Below are 19615 nucleotides of genomic sequence, written 5' to 3'. Positions count from 1 at the left end.
TTATTAAAGCAAAGAAAACTTACACATCACATTAGAGTGTTTATTGTTTAGTGTGTTCTTTACTGTGGTTTGAATATGGAATGATTGCAAATATATGAGTTTTAAGATATTCTTTATCGGTGAGTAACAAAACCAATAAAAGTTTTGAGAACGTTACAAGAAAAAAAGTTTGAAACCCACTAGGCTAAACCATGAATCAGTTTTGCTTGACACTACAACTAAATTTTTCTAAAGTAACTGTAAAACTTTCTCTTAAAATTTGAAACAAAATTGCAAAAAATTTCTGAGATTTTTGAGCTTGCAAGGATTTTTGCAGGATTTTTGAGCTTTCAACCAAGGTCATTCAAAATTATGTCTACAGATACTATGGATAAGTTATGTACATTGATACAAAAACTGAAGAGTTATGAGGTTAACAATGTTTGTTATTTCTTTGTTGTTGAAGAGTCAGAGAAAGAAAAAAACAATTTCACGCTCAAGTGACTAGGGGACCATACCGTAGCTTCAGAGGGATGACAACTAATTTCTCCTAAAAAAAATTGAGATAAAAAATGGAGCAGCAAAAAGGTTACTGATCAAACTTTACTTGCAAAATTTTCCATTTTGTTGATAAGAGTTTGGCAGCACCAAAGTCACTCGTTGAAGCTGGAATTTGTTGGAAGTCAAACATTGAATTGGTATTTGGCACCACAAACCATATTGGATGACTAAAGGTTTTCTAACTTTTTTCAAAAAAATATCATGGAAACTCCAATCAGTGACTTAGGTGCTGCTTTATTCTTTATTTCAAACTTTTCAAGGACAAACTACTACAGTATATATATATACAGTAGGCTACCAAATATGGTACCCATAGTCACTGCAAAAAAAGACTTTAGACAATCAGCTAATTTAAATAATTATACCAGCAGCATAAAGCTAACATGTTTTTGAAGTTGTATGGCCTACAAACATCAATACTTGATATAAGCAAGACTAATACTGTAGGTATTCTCTACTCTAGATTCTCTTTAAAAAAAGACTTAAAAAAACAAGCAAAAATCGGGAAAACTTAACTTGCTGATAGATCTCTACATGTTTGTGAATTAAAATTTTTACTCCTAATAACCAAAATCTCTTAGCTGGTACAGGGGCGCCGGAAGCGAGGAAGAGGGGCAATGGTGCCCTTTTAAGGTCATGTACACTACTGCAGCTGACCTTACAGGTCTTTCATTGCCATCCTGTTGTGCTGATAGACACTCGATTTGTAGTATGTACTTTTTGTTTGTTTATCGCCAACAAAACAATAAACTGAACTGAACATTTTGCAATATAACAACTTCTGCTGTTCGCTTTTAGCCTAATTATAATCTTTTATTTTTGCCTTAAAATAATATTCACAGCACAAAATTCTGGAACACAGTAGGTTACATCATTATAACATAGAATGATGCCCTTCTTTGTATACCGGACCCTTGTATCATTACCGTACTCGATAGTGAGCTGATAGATGAGCATTATCGTTACATCTTATCTTAAAACATAAAAAGAAATTGGCCTTTCAGCAACAAAAGTGCCCTTTTTTATAGTCCTGTCCACAGTCAAAAATCGCTCCGGCGCCCCTGAGCTGATATGCCTATCTAGTACCATATTCAGTTCAGTTTGTTTTTATTTTTGACCATCACAACGAAAAAACAATACATGACAAACATAGCAGAGGTCTAGAAAAAGGTAGGAGCGACAAAACATGGACGTTATAACGTGCATGATACCAAAGCAGGACAATCAGTTTAAAATATGGCACAATCGCAACAACACCTCATACCAACTTGTCCTGATCTTTTCTTCAACTCACAATCACAATCACAAATTGGAAATTACGCTTTCACTCAAATTTATAGCGGAAACAAAGGAATAAAAAAATACGGAATAAAGGAAAAAAACGGCAAAAATTGTTATCATTGAATGAATATTCGTAGATCATATAGATTAATATAAGCTAAAAAGTTTCAGAAGCTCATATATATATATTTTTTTTTATGAGAAAAGATTAGGAATGCAACTTCGCCTAGATAACTCAGTTAGTGGAGTGTCCGACTTTGTTCAAAAAGAACAAAGTGTTGCGACCGTGCCAAATTTCTTTCAAATCATCAACTTACTTCGGTCTCAAGCACGTTTTAACGTTCGCGTTTTGTCGCTTCTACCCTTTTCTCGACCTTTGCTATGTTGACGTGTATTGTTTTGATATGATGGTCAGAAATAAAAACAACTGAACTGAACTGAGAAATCGCAAGATGTAGCAGCGCTGGTTCGACTCTCAGCATGTAGGCTAGTGCTCCGCAACCTTTATTTACTCACACCACACTTAAAAATTTAAAGTTCTGCGGCAGAATTCTGCCGACACATTTTCAAAATGTAAAAAGAAAATTATAATTTATTTTAATGAGATATTTGCGCTTGTTTCAGAAAGCACAGTCGTTGTATGTTCAGCTCAATATTTGAAAAAACAACTCGAAGTTTACCAGCAATTTCTTGCAGGATCTTTTATCGTTTTTGAACACTACCAAAGTAAAAAAACTTTGTTTACACAAATAAGTGGTGCAAATAAGTACACAAACAAATAAGTACTACCAGGAATAGGCTAACCTATCAAGGCTTTGTCAGTCCGAGGATAAAGATTCAAAACTAAACCAAAAAGGCTATGCGAAACAACAAGGATTAAGCTTTCAAACAAGAGTAAAGATTCCCACAATCAATCAAGATATAGTAAGCCTAACTTATTTAAAAAAACTGGATTGTGATTTATGGTTTGCGCTCCGAGTGAGAGTTGAGTTTGAAATCAATATCCCCAACCGGAGTGGAGTTCGAAGTGACAAACTTTGGAGTCGTAGTGGAGCATGAATAGATATAGGCTCCAAAAATTTGATTTCGTGCACCTCTGTCGCCTCATTGTAACAAATCTATGCTATAGCCTAGTAGGGGAAGGTCGGGACCCATGATCATGGTGAGAGCCATAATCCACCCCCGTTTTTTTTAATATAAAGTGCTCTTTTTGCATTTTTTGACGTCATTATATTTTTTATGCTTGGATAACTTTCCCACAATCCTTTGGTCAAAATTGTACTAAAAATGAAGGTGCAAAGAGGATTTATAGGTTTTGGGTTAAAAAAGTAATTTTTTTTTGGCTGAATGTGTTTTAAAATAACTCATTTGTTATGCAAGAAATGTTCATGAACTTTTTTATAGTGGTAGGTGATGTATTTATGATGAGATTAAGCTGAAAGTTTTTTAGATAGCAATGTTAGTTTTTTTTCAGCTGTTGTTTCATTTTTGAACGATCAGGTAGGGAGCCTTGAGTCACCTTATGTTGGGACCTACAAGCCATGACAAGTGCCTGTGATAGTAGATGTTAAAGTGTCATATGACATCATTTTTTTGTTTTTACACCTTTCCATTGGGATATATCACAATTCTGACTTTTGTTTCGTTTGCAACTATTAATTATGCTATTTCACATGAAAATTCTGACAACTCATCCCAAGGAATCATTTGAAAATTCTCCATCGTTTATTTCAAAATTTAAAGCTTGGAAGCTGGCTTGAAGATTGATTTCACATATAAATAATACAACTATGTTTTAGAATTGTATTTTTGATATGGCGAAGTGATTTCTTTGCTAAAATACCACATTTTTTGGCTTGTCGCAATTGTGGCTTATCGCTTATCGCTTATCGCGATAAGCCGCTTGGCGCGTGTTTATGTTTTTGAGCGTAAATTAAACATTCGCTGAAATAATAACTTGTGCTTTTGTTGTAGAGTAGGTAGCAATACAAGGCATTGCAAAACTAATTTTTAGAGAAAAATATTGAGAAACCTAGAAGATATGCATCTAAAAGAAAAAAGTGGCTCGCAGGTCCCGACCTTCCCCTAGTCTACAGCAGGGGTCACCAACCTTTTTTGCATGCGGGCCACTTTAGCACTAAGGAGAGCTGAAGCGGGCCGCACCAATAAGTTCAGTTTATTCAGGCTCTTGTAGCAAGGCCGGTTACGGAGATTGGCAGAGTGAAATTTCCGATTGTTGAAGTCTTGTTACCTGGGAATTATTACATCTATTAGGTGCCACTAAATGGAGAGCAGTTCTTAGAATGCGTTGCTCAAGCGCACACCCCGAAAGTCGAACCAGCACCGCTTGATCTTAAAGCTTCTTCGTTCACGAAGTCACTTGCTAACCAACTGAGCTATCGGGGCGACTTAAACCTTACATTGTGTCATTATTCAGATGCATGGGATAGAATTTAATCTAGGGTAGGCCAATGCCCTTCTCTGTTGTTACAAACTTGTATTTTATGATGCTCAGTCTAATCTTATCTGGCAGCAGGGCAGGGTAGGCCGGTACCCGGTCATTTGGTTGGTCGACAAGACATTTGATCGACAGGACGTTAGGTCAACAGAACGATTTATTTTAGGGTTAGTTAACTAACCTTAACCCTAGCCTAACCCTAACTCGAATGTCCTGTCGACCAAATGTCTTGTTGACCAAATGTCCTGTCGACCAAATGTCTTGTCAACCAAATGTCCTGTCGACCAAACGACCGGCTACGGGGTAGGATTATATCACATGAGTGAAATGACATATTTATCCTCTTTCATATTCAGTATTATGGTGCATAGCCTATCAAAATTAAAAAATAGTTTTATTGCAGCTTGATACTACTATTGCGCACAAATGTTGTATGGTGTGCAAGTGCAGTACGCCTAAGCAAACATCACATGTTTTTCCCAAGACAAAAGGGGCCCGGAGTGAGAGGGGGGTCCGGAATGACTCGTCGTACCCCCTAGTGAAAATTTCTCTCAGAGGCCCTGACCGCAGTAGCCTAGGCTATGGTACCTACAGTAGGCTAGAACATTGGACAATGGACAGGTCAAATTTAAAGCATTAAATTCCCATGGCTGTAGGTTAGCCTAAATTTTATTCTAAAAACAGCTTTCAACAAATGTTTTGCGTAGGCTTTTTTCAGAAAATGAATGAAAGACACACATTCAATTATAGACAGGTGTCAGATTGAAATAATAAGTAGGCTAGGTTTTTACTTAAACAAAAATTTTGTTATTCACGCATTTAGCATGTTTTCGAAGCAGATCGTCCGCACATTGGTTGCATAGCCCAGGGATTCCTAAACTGGGGGTTGCGACCCTGCAAGGGGTCGTGTACGAACTACAGGGGTCGCAAAAAGTGTAGTCTTTTTTAAAGGGACTTCAAGTAGCTTTATCAAGTTCCAATGCTTTAATTCTTTGTCTCTGGGACTGCAAAAATAAGTTATACTTGTTCACTACTACAAGAAGGAGAATTGGCCTCCAAGAACTAGCTATGAGATTGACACTTTTAATGTAAAGCAACAACTATTGGTAGCCTAGATGCAACAGAAGTAGGCTACGGTAGGCTACTTTTTCACACAAAACTCGGTCTAATAGAACAGTTTGTTAAACAACTCGATACAGAGGGTGATTCATTCAAAAGCAATTTTCAAATTTTACAAGGGCAAAACTCACTTGGCACACTCACATTTGGGTCCTTGTAGCCTATAACTTTTCTAGGCAACATAAGTAATAGGCTACCGTTGAATAATTTTTTTTCAACATTAAATGTCAGCCAGTCAGAATTTCACACTGTTTAGTGTAACTTATCTTGTTTATTAATCTTATCAAACTTCTCAGCTGGATCTTAGCTGGATTATTAACTTAGCTAACTTATCTGGTTTATTGATCAAATACTGTATGAACTTGCAGCGTGCTTTGCATGGCAGCAGTTGCTCATTCACTGTAGCCTAATAGTTCATTGTGGTAGGCTACCGCTACGAATGTTTTTTGGCAGTTAAAAATAAAACTGTTCCAAAGTTGTAAAGCGACTGCAAACTTGTCATATAGGCGGTTGGAGTTTTATAATTTCCAAAAACCTGTCCCTTGGCATGGTTCGAAAAGACACTGAACAATTGAACATCCCCATGATGATGTCTCCCACAAACTCTTCACAGGGAAGTTGCGTAGCCTATTACTACGTACTCTATCACGCCACGAGCAACCACCAAGTCAATAAATTTTCCAAGTTTATGAGTTAGGCTACATCCCAAACCTGATCTCCAGTTTTTCTTTGCTTTTCTGAAACTACACATTTTCTAATGTTCCTCAACATTGGTTCATCCAACACTATTCAGAATGATGAAACTAAACTAGGCTACCAAAACCTATGCGACTGGTTGAATAATATGTTCGCCCAGGTCGAAATCGAAGAATATTAAGAGATTGTAACCGGCCTCGAGTAGCAGATGAGTAGATGACATATAGCAATCCTTTGCCATTTTGATCTATCTTTTCCTTGAAGCATGTATATTCCTATAAATATAATGCCCTCCTTATTACTGAAAATCTCTGGTTGGACATTTTATTATAGAGTTTTTTTCTTGTTCTTTTTACAAGTAGCCTACTGAGATTGAAAAATCAGCAAATAAATTAGATCAACTTCAAACTCTATAGTAGGCTATACTTTTCGTTAAACTACCGTGACAGGCAATGCTTAGCTATGCATTTCACCACAGTTCGCTTATCTTGAACTACTTGACCAACACATGATATAACTAACTAGGTACTAGGCTACTGCATTGCACTTTTCTTAGTGACTGCAGATCTCCAGCCTGGAATCCATGCATTTCCTTTTTTCCCAAAAGTCGAATAAAAACGTTCATCTTTCTCAGCTGGAAAACTATTGTAGGATTAGGCTATCTCGTACAACTCAATGCAAACAGCAGCTGTTTGCGCTAATTGTATTGAGTAAACTATTTTGATAACGTGTAATTAACGGTTGAAATAAATAACGTTCCTCTTTATGGGAGGTGGTTTTCTGCCGAAATGTCGCAATACAACAACTGACGTACCCCGTCTTTGTAGACAGTGACCGTTCTAACTTTCCATATGAATACAGTAAAATAAAAACTTGAAATTCCTAGGTTAATTACAAGACTAATAGGCAATAGGAAACACAATTTAAGTAAGCTAATTTTTAATCGTAAACATAAATAACTGAGAAACAACACAACACTTAACATTATAAAAACAAAACACCAAACATTTTCTGCTGTGCATAATATAACCTTTATTAAGCCTAAAACGAAAAATAATTTTACCTACTTACCTATAATTTTACTAGGCTACCGCTTAACAACAAAAAGATGATCTAATTCTAATCTAACATTTGAGAAACTGCTTATCTTGCGCACACACGAAATGATCACTGAAAGATTTACAAATGAACTAGGCCTAACTTACTTGTATTAGAAAGAGGAAAAATTAATTGTTCAAAAACGAAATGTCCAAGCAGATTATGCGAGACAGGCGGAAGCACACCACGAGATAATTGCATGAACAAAGCACAATATGTGAAGCACAACAGGTGACAATTTATTCAAAGACTGTTAAAGAGATAGGAAGCTCCGCCGGCAAACAATTGCCTGTTAAGCTCTGGGTTAGAGAATAGTAATCAGTGCCTCGTGAATCTTGCTGTCGAACTCGGACAAACACTTAAGAACAATCTCAAAAAAACTCCAATGAAAGTAGGCTATATCAATTGAACTCAACTTTTAGATTCGAATATGATCTGTAAACCCCTTAATACATTTTTTCAATGCATTTTTCAGAATTTTGTTCCAGCAAGGCTGCGATTCTGAACTGCTATATTTGAGAATGGTAACTGGCAGAAAAAATCAAAACATAAAAGTTATTGTATTTTTAAAGGTCTTTTCAAATATATTTACAAATTTGGTGCATTTTTCCTTGGAAATCTCTTTACACATCGTGTGATAGTTTAGCTTAATTTTCACCAGTAGGCTAGAACGTATCATGTTGTTTAAACTACAAAAATTTTGCATTTTTTATTTCTTTTATTTACGTTTGAGCATCTAAAAAAATCTTTAAACTGCATTAAACTTAACCACTAGGTGTCAGGCAAGTATCAGGCTTTCCACAAATATGCCGTGACAGTGGTGTTCATTATGTTATATTATATTTCAAGTGACGTCAAGGTGGGCGCAGCCCAAAGAATGAACTTTATTTTGCAAGAAAATTTTTTGTAAATGATTGAAAATTGCAAACAAATTTTAAATACAAACTTAGTAACTGTTTTCAACTTTTTGAAAATATATTTTTTCTTCTTTTTAAAAAAGTTAGACCCATGCATTTTGTAAAATAAAAGCTAGAGTTATGGTGATTGCAATCAGTGTTAATTTTAGGGCTTGAGATTTAAACAGCCCGTGGCAGCTACAGGGTTCAGGCGAACACTGCCAAGGCTGCAGCCAAATCTCCAAATTAAAATTTGTTCAATTTAGATGATACATCATTTACATAGTGATAGCCATAGGATGTAAAAAAGTGAAGCCTAATAGCTTGCCTCCTCTTGCCTTACCCAGTAGCATTACGAGGTCAAGGGGGTACATGTAGACCCGGACCCGAAATGATTCTAGGGGCCCATAATCTTTCCAAGTGGCAGGAAAAATTGAAAAAACCACCGCCTATTCTTTAGAAGTAGTGTGCTTTTCTTAAATATGTGTGATTTGGGCCCGGGGTCTCTATCGTACCGAATCCAAATTATCCTTTTCAACGACCGTACACTTGTCTTACCTCGTATGATGATAGGTTACATGAAATAATGGAAATAGTAACAGCCCCACCTCACGGCCATTGATTGATTTGCATGCTAGCATTACGACAATCGTAGCCCACAATATTATGGGCACAGATCGTTCAACAGGCTTAAGAAACAAGACCGAATGGTCCACTCGGTCAAGTGCTTTCAATGAACCTAAAAACTCAGTAGGTAAAAACAGGCAAACGGTGATACGGTTTGTTTCACGGCTAAAAAATGAATCACTAGCAAACACATCGATGAAAGAGGCAAAGTTCTTTCTCAAAAAGCAGAAGCTTTTTTTCCAAAAACTTAAATAGATTTGATGTAACACTCTTGCTCCTATGCAACAGTTAGGATTAATAAATGTCGGCTGCATAGAGCATGCGGCTGTGTCTGTGGCAGGACACTTAAAGGCATGCCTGAAGGTGGACACGAAGATTGGCTTCCTTGCCTTCCCGTTCACTCAATCTAAATCTTCAACCACCGGGTGTAAGCCTGGATACGACAAACAAAATAAAACGTGATTGAGCTAGTTTAAAAAAGTTTGGAAACTCTGGGAAACATATGGCCTACATTTTTTTTTCGTTTTAGTAGGAGGCACGCGAATTTACTTTTATTCTACATTTGTTTTGGAACTGGATCTGTATCGGAACAGAAATGGATCATTGTTGTTCAAAACAATTGTATTGGTTGAATTTTTATAGCAGCACGTAAAACATTTCAGCTATTTTAGCGCTATAGAGTAAAAAAAGCTTTAGTGTAAAGCAATTGCGATTTCAGCATTATAACTTTTCATCATGAGTGTTTAAATCATTGAACTGTAGAGCCTACGTTTACAAATGTTTTCTTGTATGTGTTTGTTTTGCATATCTTTATCCTGCATTGCTGGAAAGCGGACTTGAGCGCTATGCATCGGTGTACGCCTTCCGACGTACACCTGACCAAGGGCGCGGGAAGTAGGGGTGCTCAAGGGGCTTCAGCCCCCCCTAGAGCTAATTCAGCCCCCCCTGGAATTTTGGATAATTGCTTCAGCCCTCCTAGAAAATTCTGATAATTGAAGGTACATAACATATTTTCAGAAAATTATTCGAACAATAATTGCTACGATGAATCGATCGAGTTCCTATTACGTGTAATCGTGCTCATCATTCAAAATAAAGAGTCGTCAATCACAGGGAACTATACCTCGCAGTAGCGGTTCCAGCCACCCTCCCTACTAACACGGCGCTCCATCGTTTATTGGACATCATTCTGCAATATTCACTTTACACTTACAGCATAGAACAGCAAGAGATGTGGTTGTTATAACGGAGTGCGGGCCAAACTTAAAGCATTATGCCTTGGATCGTTATACATTCACTGCAGTAATCATGCTCTCGATTTGATTTTGCAAGACGTTGTAAAGGAGGTGAGGCTTATTGCCGATGCCTTAAACTTCGTTCAAGGTGTTGCAGTTGTAATTCGTGAATCGTCTAAACGTAAATCTTTATTCATGTCGTTTTTTGGTTCCGATGAAGTTGCCTGCAATTTTCTGGGTTTGTGTCCTACTCGTTGGTGCGTTCGTGCTTCTGCCCTCGTTCGTGTTGTTAAGTGCTACCCTACCCTGTTGCAATGTCTGACCGACATGACAGAAGATAGTGCAATGGAAGGAGACGCACGTGCAAAGATAGCCTATTCAGCTTGGTAAAAAAAGCACACACGATGCGGCTTTATTTTGCGATTACTTGCAGAGGTGAAGTTTTTCAGCCCGCAGAAGCCGTCGCTAGACAGCTCCAAAACAAGAAGATCTCCGCTTCTTCAGCTTTGGATCCATCACCAGTTTCCGCAAACGGATCAAAAATCTCAGAAAAGATGAATCCGTTTCCAAACTTGTGGAAGCAGCGAACGTCCCAGCGTCTGCCAATAACCTAAAGACGCCAAAGGATCTCCGAGTGAGCAAAACTTCAGCAAAATTTTGAAACACAGAGGAATCGGATGCTTTGTCGTCTGCGGGAGAAGGAGCGTGGAAACGGCAATACATCAAAGCCCTTGAGTTGTTCAAGCTGAGCATGATCGAAGATTCGACCAGGTGGATCTGCTCACAGCAGCCACCAGAGAAAAGGTCCTTCTGAGCTGTGCAAACGGTGAGGAAGGATCTGATACTGAGATCAGCTTACCAGATGCCATCAGAAAAGATCGCCTAAAACGGAACTTACCTTGCTCAGCGATGCTGTATAAGTGGAAAAACCGCAAACTCCGTTCAAAAGGTTGCTGAGATACTGTCGCAACTAAACCCTCCAACACTGATCTTTTCAAAGAAACGTGAAAATTCGTGGAGCTCTGCCTTTGCCTCCCGGTTTCAGATGCATCATCAGAAAGTTCTTTTTCTGCTCTAAGACGCCTGAAAACGTGGTTAAGAAGCTCAATGACACAATACAGACTTACTCATCTTGCGTTGATGTATGTCCACCAAAACATTTTGAACATTGTCGATGTCAAAAAGCTCATGACACAATTCATAGAGAAAAACCTGAGCGAAAAGCAATCTTCGGAAGAGTGTGAGAACTCATTTCCACAAACTGTCGTTTTCACATCACTTTCTAATTTGTTCGTTTTCTTTTTAATTCTCTGAACAGCTGCTTTGTTGTTGCCGTTCTTCGTTTCTTACAACTTACAATGTGTGTGTTTTGGCGTCGTTTTACACACAGGAGGGACCTATAAAACTTGCTACCAGTTTTAAACGTTCTCGTACATAAGGGGGGTCTGGGGGGCGAAGCCTCCCAGAAGCTCACAACACTAATGGCAGCTTCAGCCCCCCCTAGAGAAAAATAGTTCCCGCGCCACTGCACCTGACCCACGCTGCAGCCGACGGCAATTTCTGTTTCGGGTTGTCTACTCTACTTACGACTTAAATTTGGTACTACCCATTACTCGAAATCGATCTTTGGTTAGAGGCAATTATCGTAAAGTTTCTTGCCCAGAGAAACAACAGCAAGTGCGGGTGACTGGAGTCGAACATGCAGACTTTTAACTGCGAGCCCAACGTCCTAACCACTCGGCCACTGCTTTATCGCAAAATTAAACAAAATGAGTGTTTTAATGATTTAAATTTGTTGCAAAAATCAAGCAGGTCACTCTATTACAATTGGTCAAATTTTGAATTAGGTCAAAGTTGAATGGGGTTTAATCACTTGTAAATTGTTCAAGCAAGATTTGTTGTGATTTACATTGACGTATTGAAGAGTTGCATAATTATATTTTGGCTTTATTTTGCGATCAAGGACTTATATGACCTGGCGTATCCATGCAAATTTTTGTGGCTTGATTAAAAACATTTTGATCTCAGACTTGCTTCCGGCGTTCAAAATTTTGTTCTAGTTGACAAACAGAGACAGATTTTCCACTTGGGATCTGAGAGACAGATTTGTCGAATTGCATTTTCACGTTTTAGGCTGAGCCTTTGTATTTTTTCGGCTATCTTCCAAGCTTTAAAAATATTTATTAAATATTGAATGAATCGTCTGAACCTGATACTACTGTGATCAAATGTGTAGGCCTAAAAAAATACGGTTTTATTTTCAAAGGCAGAACAGTTAACCATGTGCTGTGGCGTACGCAGGATTTTCCTAAAGGGGGCATTCGCATTTTTTTCGAATTGAAACGAAAACGGATTGAGAAAACATGCATTTACTAATAACAACAAATAAGTCATATTATGTCAAATTAGCCTACCTCCCTTGCTTACGCCACTGACCACGTGAGTTAGGCACACCCACTCAATAAAGCTAAATATTTTTTACATCCAATGAACTCCTGAAAACATTGAAGCTTTGTTGACAAGGCAAGTAACTTGTCAAGCACTGCACAAATTTGAATCAATCCTTCTCTTTAGCTCAGTGGTTAAGGGCTTGACTCAAGATCAAAGTTGAATCAATTACAATGCAATTAATTACACATTTTTATGTAATTGTAATTATAATTGTAATTGCAAAACATTTTTGCAAACAATTTTCTCAGCCAAATTTTTATTAAATGCAATTCTACTGTCTTTGATATTATCCAACTATTTTTTTCATTGAAGCGTGCAATTAATCATATTTGAAAGTAATTGTAATTATAATTGCAATTTCAGAAGGGTAATTGTAGTGTAATCGAACTTGAAACTATGTAATTGATCTAACTCTGCTAATGATCTAGCGACGTTGATTCGACTCTCGAGGTGTGCACTTGATCAACGCATGTCAGAACTGCTCTTCATTCAGCGGCACCTAATGGATGGAATAGCTCACACAAAACAGCACTTCAACAACAGCTACAGAAAGTTTACTTTGCCAATCTCGGTAACCGGCCTTGCGTCAGTGCTTCAATGTCTCTACAAGTACGCGGAACTACCAGGAATAACCTACCAAAGGCTTGTCAATCTGAGAATCAAAATTCAAAACCAAACCATAACAAAACTAATGATACATGCCTAAATTTTACCACCAGTGGCGCTAAAGAATGAAGTTTGCAAATAATTTTCAAGCCTTGCAAACTTCATGCTTTCAAGGAGATCTATATCTCGGATACACGCAGATTCCTTTGTTAATTCAGTTGATTCAAACCATTCAGCTTAGACCCGGCAGTTTTTGGAGTTCGTGCATAATTTGAGTCAAACTTATATCCCAGCTTGTTATTCATTAGAAGTCTACAACAAGATGCTATATTAATTATTAGTTTATTTTTACACAAAGTTAAAAATAATGCTTTGTATCCCGTTCTTGACAACTGTTGCACACGCCACTAAACAGTAACTTTGTCAGTGTGGCCGACATGGGTTGGAGATGGGAGCTGTTTCAGCTTTTTCACAAAACAAAAGATAATTGAGTTTTTGCATCAGCGTAAAAACATGTGCAATCACACGTCATTTGGTAGTTTTTGAGACGTGTGGCCATTGCAAAAGTCAAGTTGCGGTCAAGTGAGTTTGACGTGTTCGACAGTACGTCCATGCGTCAAACTGATTGATTCACGCTTGGGAATGATTGATTTCACAAACCCAGGTTTCTTTCATGAATGTTGCTCTTGGAATTTTCCATGAAAGAATTTCAGAAAAGCACCACTTTGCTAATTTTCCTCTGATCGCTTTGCTCATTTAGATTTTTGCATCGGAAGCCACAGATAGTCTTTCTAAGACTACAATTCACTCTACACCGTTTTGTTTTAATTTAAAAACGCATTTACATCCTAGCAAATGTTAACATAACGCGCTCGTTTTCTAGGTAATCATTAATTTTGGCAGACATCTGTTGAATGCATTAGGTGACCTTTAACACGCAGTCGTAGTTAATTCTGAGTAGCTAGGGTATTTTCTGTCACGTTTGGCACAGAAATGCAATTCAAAAAAGTATTGAAGAATTTAAAGAACTTAACAAAAAGAATTGTTGGGTATATTTTTTATTACTTCTGGCTACATCCTTTCTCGCTACTCTCTTCTATCGGGTATTACCTTACCATTGCTTAAATTGTATTTAAATTAATGGGCTACATTTGCTCTGATAACCGCATGAGTTTTTTTGGTTCCACAAAAATGCAGCTTTCACATGGATAAAAGTTATATGTTTGAAATGATACTTTTGTACAATGTAGCCTACCTTTGTATTGTATGTGAAGCTATAACTTATTGAAATAAACCTGACCGATTGATCGATTTTATGGCTTACATTGAATTAAGCACAAAACTACAGTATAACTGGAAATTTTTAGCATTGGTCGCTCACTTATCATCATATTCATACCGAACGATGCAACATTACTTGAGTCCTTTTCATTGCGAGTGTATTAAATTCGATGTTCGAAGTGGAGTTCTAGTTATAATATCTAGTTATAGTTGTAACAAACACTGTAACAAATGTAATAAGTTGTAACAAAGATTACATCCCTTCACAATAACTTCTTGGGTATTTGACAGCTAATGAACTAAAAGCCAAGATCTACAGTAAAGAAGTTTCATCGCATAAGGAGTCTTCGGAGTGACTTATACTTCATCAGGTTACAATGGCATTGGCCTTACACACTACCGTTTTCATGACCATAAGTTCTGGTACGCTTATTAGTTTCTTATAGTCAAAAGATAGGCTATGGTCAACAGGTTTTTATTAAAACAGAAATACTAAGATTTTGTTTGAACAAGAATCTTCTGAGGATCCCAATAAAGGTGAAATTATAACGTTTTTTAGGAGAAAAGCAACTACATTATATTTGCTGAAAAATTTTCCTATATATTTTTTCTTTTTATTAGCAAATGTCAGAGTCAAAAAACTTGATTTATTTGCATGACATTTGCTTGAAAACCTATCTTGCAAGTCAATACTTTTTTAGGTATGAAGCTGTGCAACACAGTTTCGGCTCGCATATACTCAATTGAACACGATTGTTCATTTATCAGAAAGTAATTTGATGGAGTAGCTTATTGAAATTGATAGAGTACCTAAATCTTCATTTTTAGACAACTTCAGTCCAAAGTAGTTAAGTGATTTTCTCATAATTGTCTCAACGATATTCAAACCACAACTGTGACGTATTTCCTTAATGTTTCTTGAAGTAGAGAAGTGAGTTTTATTGACATTAGCCTTATTGGTAAATAAAACGCTTTAGTTAGTTTTCTTTTCAAATTAACTGGCAAGTTTCATCACATTAAAAGAACACAGAATGTAGCCTACATAAATCCCCCATTTTCCAAACATAGATTGCAGCAAAACGATGCAAATAAAAAAAAAAAAAAAAAAATGATGCAAATTGAAACTAAATGCTTCTCAATTCTCAACACTTACTACAGTAGGCTTATGTACCACATAAGTTAGTTCCCTACATAGTCTATGTATTCGGTTAAACAGCCATACTTCAACAATATCAAATATTGTGCTTTTGTAAAAAAGCACGTTTTTTTCAATTGCTTAGTGGCAGTGCTGGTCTTTGGGGTGTGCGAACAGTGCGATCGCACAGGGCCCGCAAATTAGGGGGCCCGCAATTTACTCAGAAATGCAGTAATTTTTGTCATTTCCAATGGAAAAATTCAACAAGTGAATTCAACAAAGGAATTAGCAACAAAAAAACATAGAAAAACAACCTATTTCGTCCCATGAAAATTTCGTACCCTGAAAAGATCGAGAAAAAAAACAACTTTTAGCCGAAATCGCTGATCGGAGTTGCCGCCAATATTTTAAAACTTTTCCCGATCTTTTCAAGGGACGAAATAGGTCGAAATTAGATTTTGTTGATAGCGGACAAACCTGTCCAGTCTGAGCAGCTATCTCGGCGGACAAATTAAGTCTCACGGCGGACACCCGAGATTTAACTTCGATCGTCATGCTTAATCACTTTATGTTGATAGCCTAATTCTTCACTCTGAAAGGCCTTCATCAGACCAGACCATTGAAGAGTCAAAGCACCCTGTAGCTGCCCAATACACAACATAACTGATTAACTTCCACCGAATGAGGTCGTGTGGCTTCTTGCGTCACAATGCTCTTGGCAGGAGTCGGAAAACTTCTGCACTAATGTTACTGTTTTCTGCTGTGCAAAGTTTCAATAGGCTTTTATCCTTAGGTTTATTTTTGCATGTCATGTGAGCGAAAGTGATGGAGAGCAAGTAGCCTACTGTAGGTTCATCGTATTCATTTTCACTTATAAAATTTTTCCTGGGCCTTTTCTGTCTTACTGTAATACCAAAACTTAGCCTACTCGTATAATTTAATTTTGTAACCAATCTTGTCTTATCAATATTACTCGGAGATCAAAGCCAGACATTGTGATGTAGGCTAACATTTGCACTAAATTGCCCTGATTAGTGTAGAAGTAGGTAGCCTACTCCCATCCATTTTTAGCGAAGAATTCACCGTTATTATGCTGATTTAATGTCATCAAACGTTGAAGCAACCTAAAAATCCAAAGTTTTTCTGCTTAAATGGAAGCTAAAGGATACAGTATTAGCATTTTCTAGATGCGCCCTAGAATGTGTTGGAAATTATATTCTCTCAACAATTGTTCGTGCTATGCAATCACGTCAGGGTTAGAAATGTCAACAGGGTTAGGGTACGAAATCGGGGTGCGAATTGTTCAAGGGACGAAAGAGGTTGCATCCAGACTCAACATAGAGACATATAGCTTTATTTCTGAAAAATGCCGAAGAAAACATGATCTTATCCTTTTGCTATGCCACCGGACAGCACCATTTTACAGTAATATTCATACCCAAATTTTTGTTGAACAAGCTCTCAGAATGCCCCAAATTCAAAGTAATTTTTCAAAATTTCCTGGGGAGACCCCCCAGACCCTCCGCCGCTAGGTGTCGCCTTCGGCAAACACACCGCCAGGCTTCGTCCGCCGACCGTCAAACCACCCCCTTTCCCCTTTCAAAATACCTAGCTACGCTACTGAATTGGATCATTGTCATTGGGGCCCGCAAAGTATATTCTGCACAGAGCCCGAAATACCCTAAGACCGGCACTGTTAGTGGTAACGCGCCCGGTTTAAGATCAAGCGATGCTGGTCCGACTTTTGAGGTGTGCACTTGAGCAGTGCCCTTCAGGACTGCTCTCCATTCAGCGGCACCTTGTGCATGAAATACTTCTCCGGCAACAACACTTCAACGACCATGGGAAACTCTACTCTGTCCATCTCGGTGACCGGGCTTGTGTCAGTGATTCAAAACCTCTACAAGTATACAAAACTGCCAGGATTAAGCTCTCATAGAAGCTTTCCCAGTCCGAGAATAAAGATCAAATCAATTAATCAATTGTAGACAATACAAATTTTTAAATGCTTAAAGTTGCATTTTGATTTCCATGGCTATGACATCGATGTCCTTTACAAGTTCATTTTTATCGTTTTATTCCCAGTTCATTCAAGAGAGAGACATTTTTGCTGTTGCTATCATGGTTTTGTACAATAGGCTGCATGCATTTCTCATGTCATCAGTTGGGTGTTTGTCAGTTTGAATTGAAGTTTGAGTTTCTCGCCATGATAGACAAACCAATAGTCATAATATGCTGCATGAGAATTTTGAATGCAAATTACAAATTTTTTTAAAGTATAATCTAAATTATGCTGTATATAATGCAGGTCTATTCAGTTAGACAGTTAGAAAACATAAAAAATAATAAGAAAATCTTCTAGATTCCATGTACCTTTCGGTTCTAAACAAAATTCCGAAATTTAATGTAGAATATAATTTTTTTCTCTTGATTCAAGTCAGAAAGAAATGCTGTGATTGATAATGATGGTTTGGTTTTAGATGTTCGTGATAATTTTACACCTAATTTTAGTCGATGATTTTCCACTAACGAATTTCTTGCCATTTCTTGCTTGGCCACGCAAACAAATGCAAATATGGCGATTAATTCAAACAAACGGAGTAAAAGTCTATTATCACACGGAGCTAAAGAAGCCAGTTTCTAAGAATACATTTCCGTAAAATTAACAATCAAAGCTTTGTTCATTTTTTTTCAAGTCAAATCCCTGTATTCTTGCCAGCACAAAGACAAAATGATTTAATGATTTATTCGACATTTCGACATATATTAAAGCCATTTAGCAATATATACATATTTTTTTAAATAACTAACATAGATGCTTTGAGCAATTTATTCAGCTTGAATTTTCGAACTTACGGTTGCAACATTAAAAACAAATATGATTCTAGCTTAAAACAAATTAATGCAAAAAAGCACTTCGATGTAAAACGGTACGAAATTAGTTTATCGTGATCGATTGTGACCAAATAAATTATGACTGCTGTTTATACAGTAGGTATATATCAATTTTTTATATGTAATATACTTTGTAAATAAATTTATGTACCTGTCGATTCGGTAACTTATAGTGTATTATAGTTTATTTGATTGAATAAAATAAGTGCTTGATGACGAAATATTGAACTTCTTGCCTTTTAGCACGCAGTTTGATAGGAACGTCGCATCACAATCCGTTGTGGTCCCACTACTCACATTTAGACCGCTAACCTTGTCCCAGTAATGCTGCAGTGGTTTTCAATTTTTCATTTTCTGATTTTTTAGTTTATATGATTGAACAAGTGTCTTTTTTTTAACTATCTTGATGCTCTTTTAACAGTGGACGCACGATGTAAAAAAGAGATACGAAGAATAGGCCTAGCCAAAGACGCATTTAATAGACTACGACCTATTCTATTGGATCGCAAGCTTTCTATTCCTCTGAAGGTGCGACTTCTCAAAGTGTTGATGTGGTCTGTTCTCCAGTATGGTTGTGAAACATCGGCCTTCAACATAGAAACTAGGCGTAACGTTGAAGCAGCTGAAATGTGGTTTTACAGAAGAATGCTCAGGATTTCATATACTGATCACATCACAAAAGCAGAAGTTTTAAACCAGGTACATCAAGATAAGGAACTATTGAACAACATACTGTAACTCAAAGGCAACTTAAATTTCTCGGTCATATGATCAGAAAACAAGAATTCGAAAATCTTTGTCTAAGCGGTCACCTTCTCGGGAGACGTGCTCGCGGCAGGCAAAGAACAACATTTCTATCTAATTTTCACGAAATGCATCAATCAGCCAACCAAGAACACTTTGGGACACTGCACGACAAAGGAAACATTTGAAGAATTTACGAACTGAGCATCTAGTTCATCAAAGGCCGCATCGGCTATGATACTGTAGTAGTAGTTATTATCGTTCGCCCTGACCACAAGTAGGCAGAAGAGAGCCTATTCCTTCAATAAAGCTCAGCATCAAGGTCGCATGCAAGGGAATCAAAGTAACCAATTTGTGACGCGTTTGAAGGTGCAAAATGTTGCAATTAATCGCATGTCCACTAAAGAACTAAGTATAGGTGTCAGATTAAGAGAATACTGACAAGGTTTTCAGCTGTTTATGGATGATAAGGTTAGGGTTACATATTTATAGCATCTACAGCAAAATGAAATGTGGTTCAAGTGGCCTACTTGAATTTGAGCTCAAACAACAA

Source organism: Aplidium turbinatum, chromosome 13, assembly GCF_918807975.1.
Source record: "Aplidium turbinatum chromosome 13, kaAplTurb1.1, whole genome shotgun sequence".
NCBI lineage: Eukaryota > Metazoa > Chordata > Ascidiacea > Aplousobranchia > Polyclinidae > Aplidium > Aplidium turbinatum.
The sequence above is the reverse complement of the archived record's forward strand: the minus strand, read 5'-3'. Positions refer to the sequence as shown.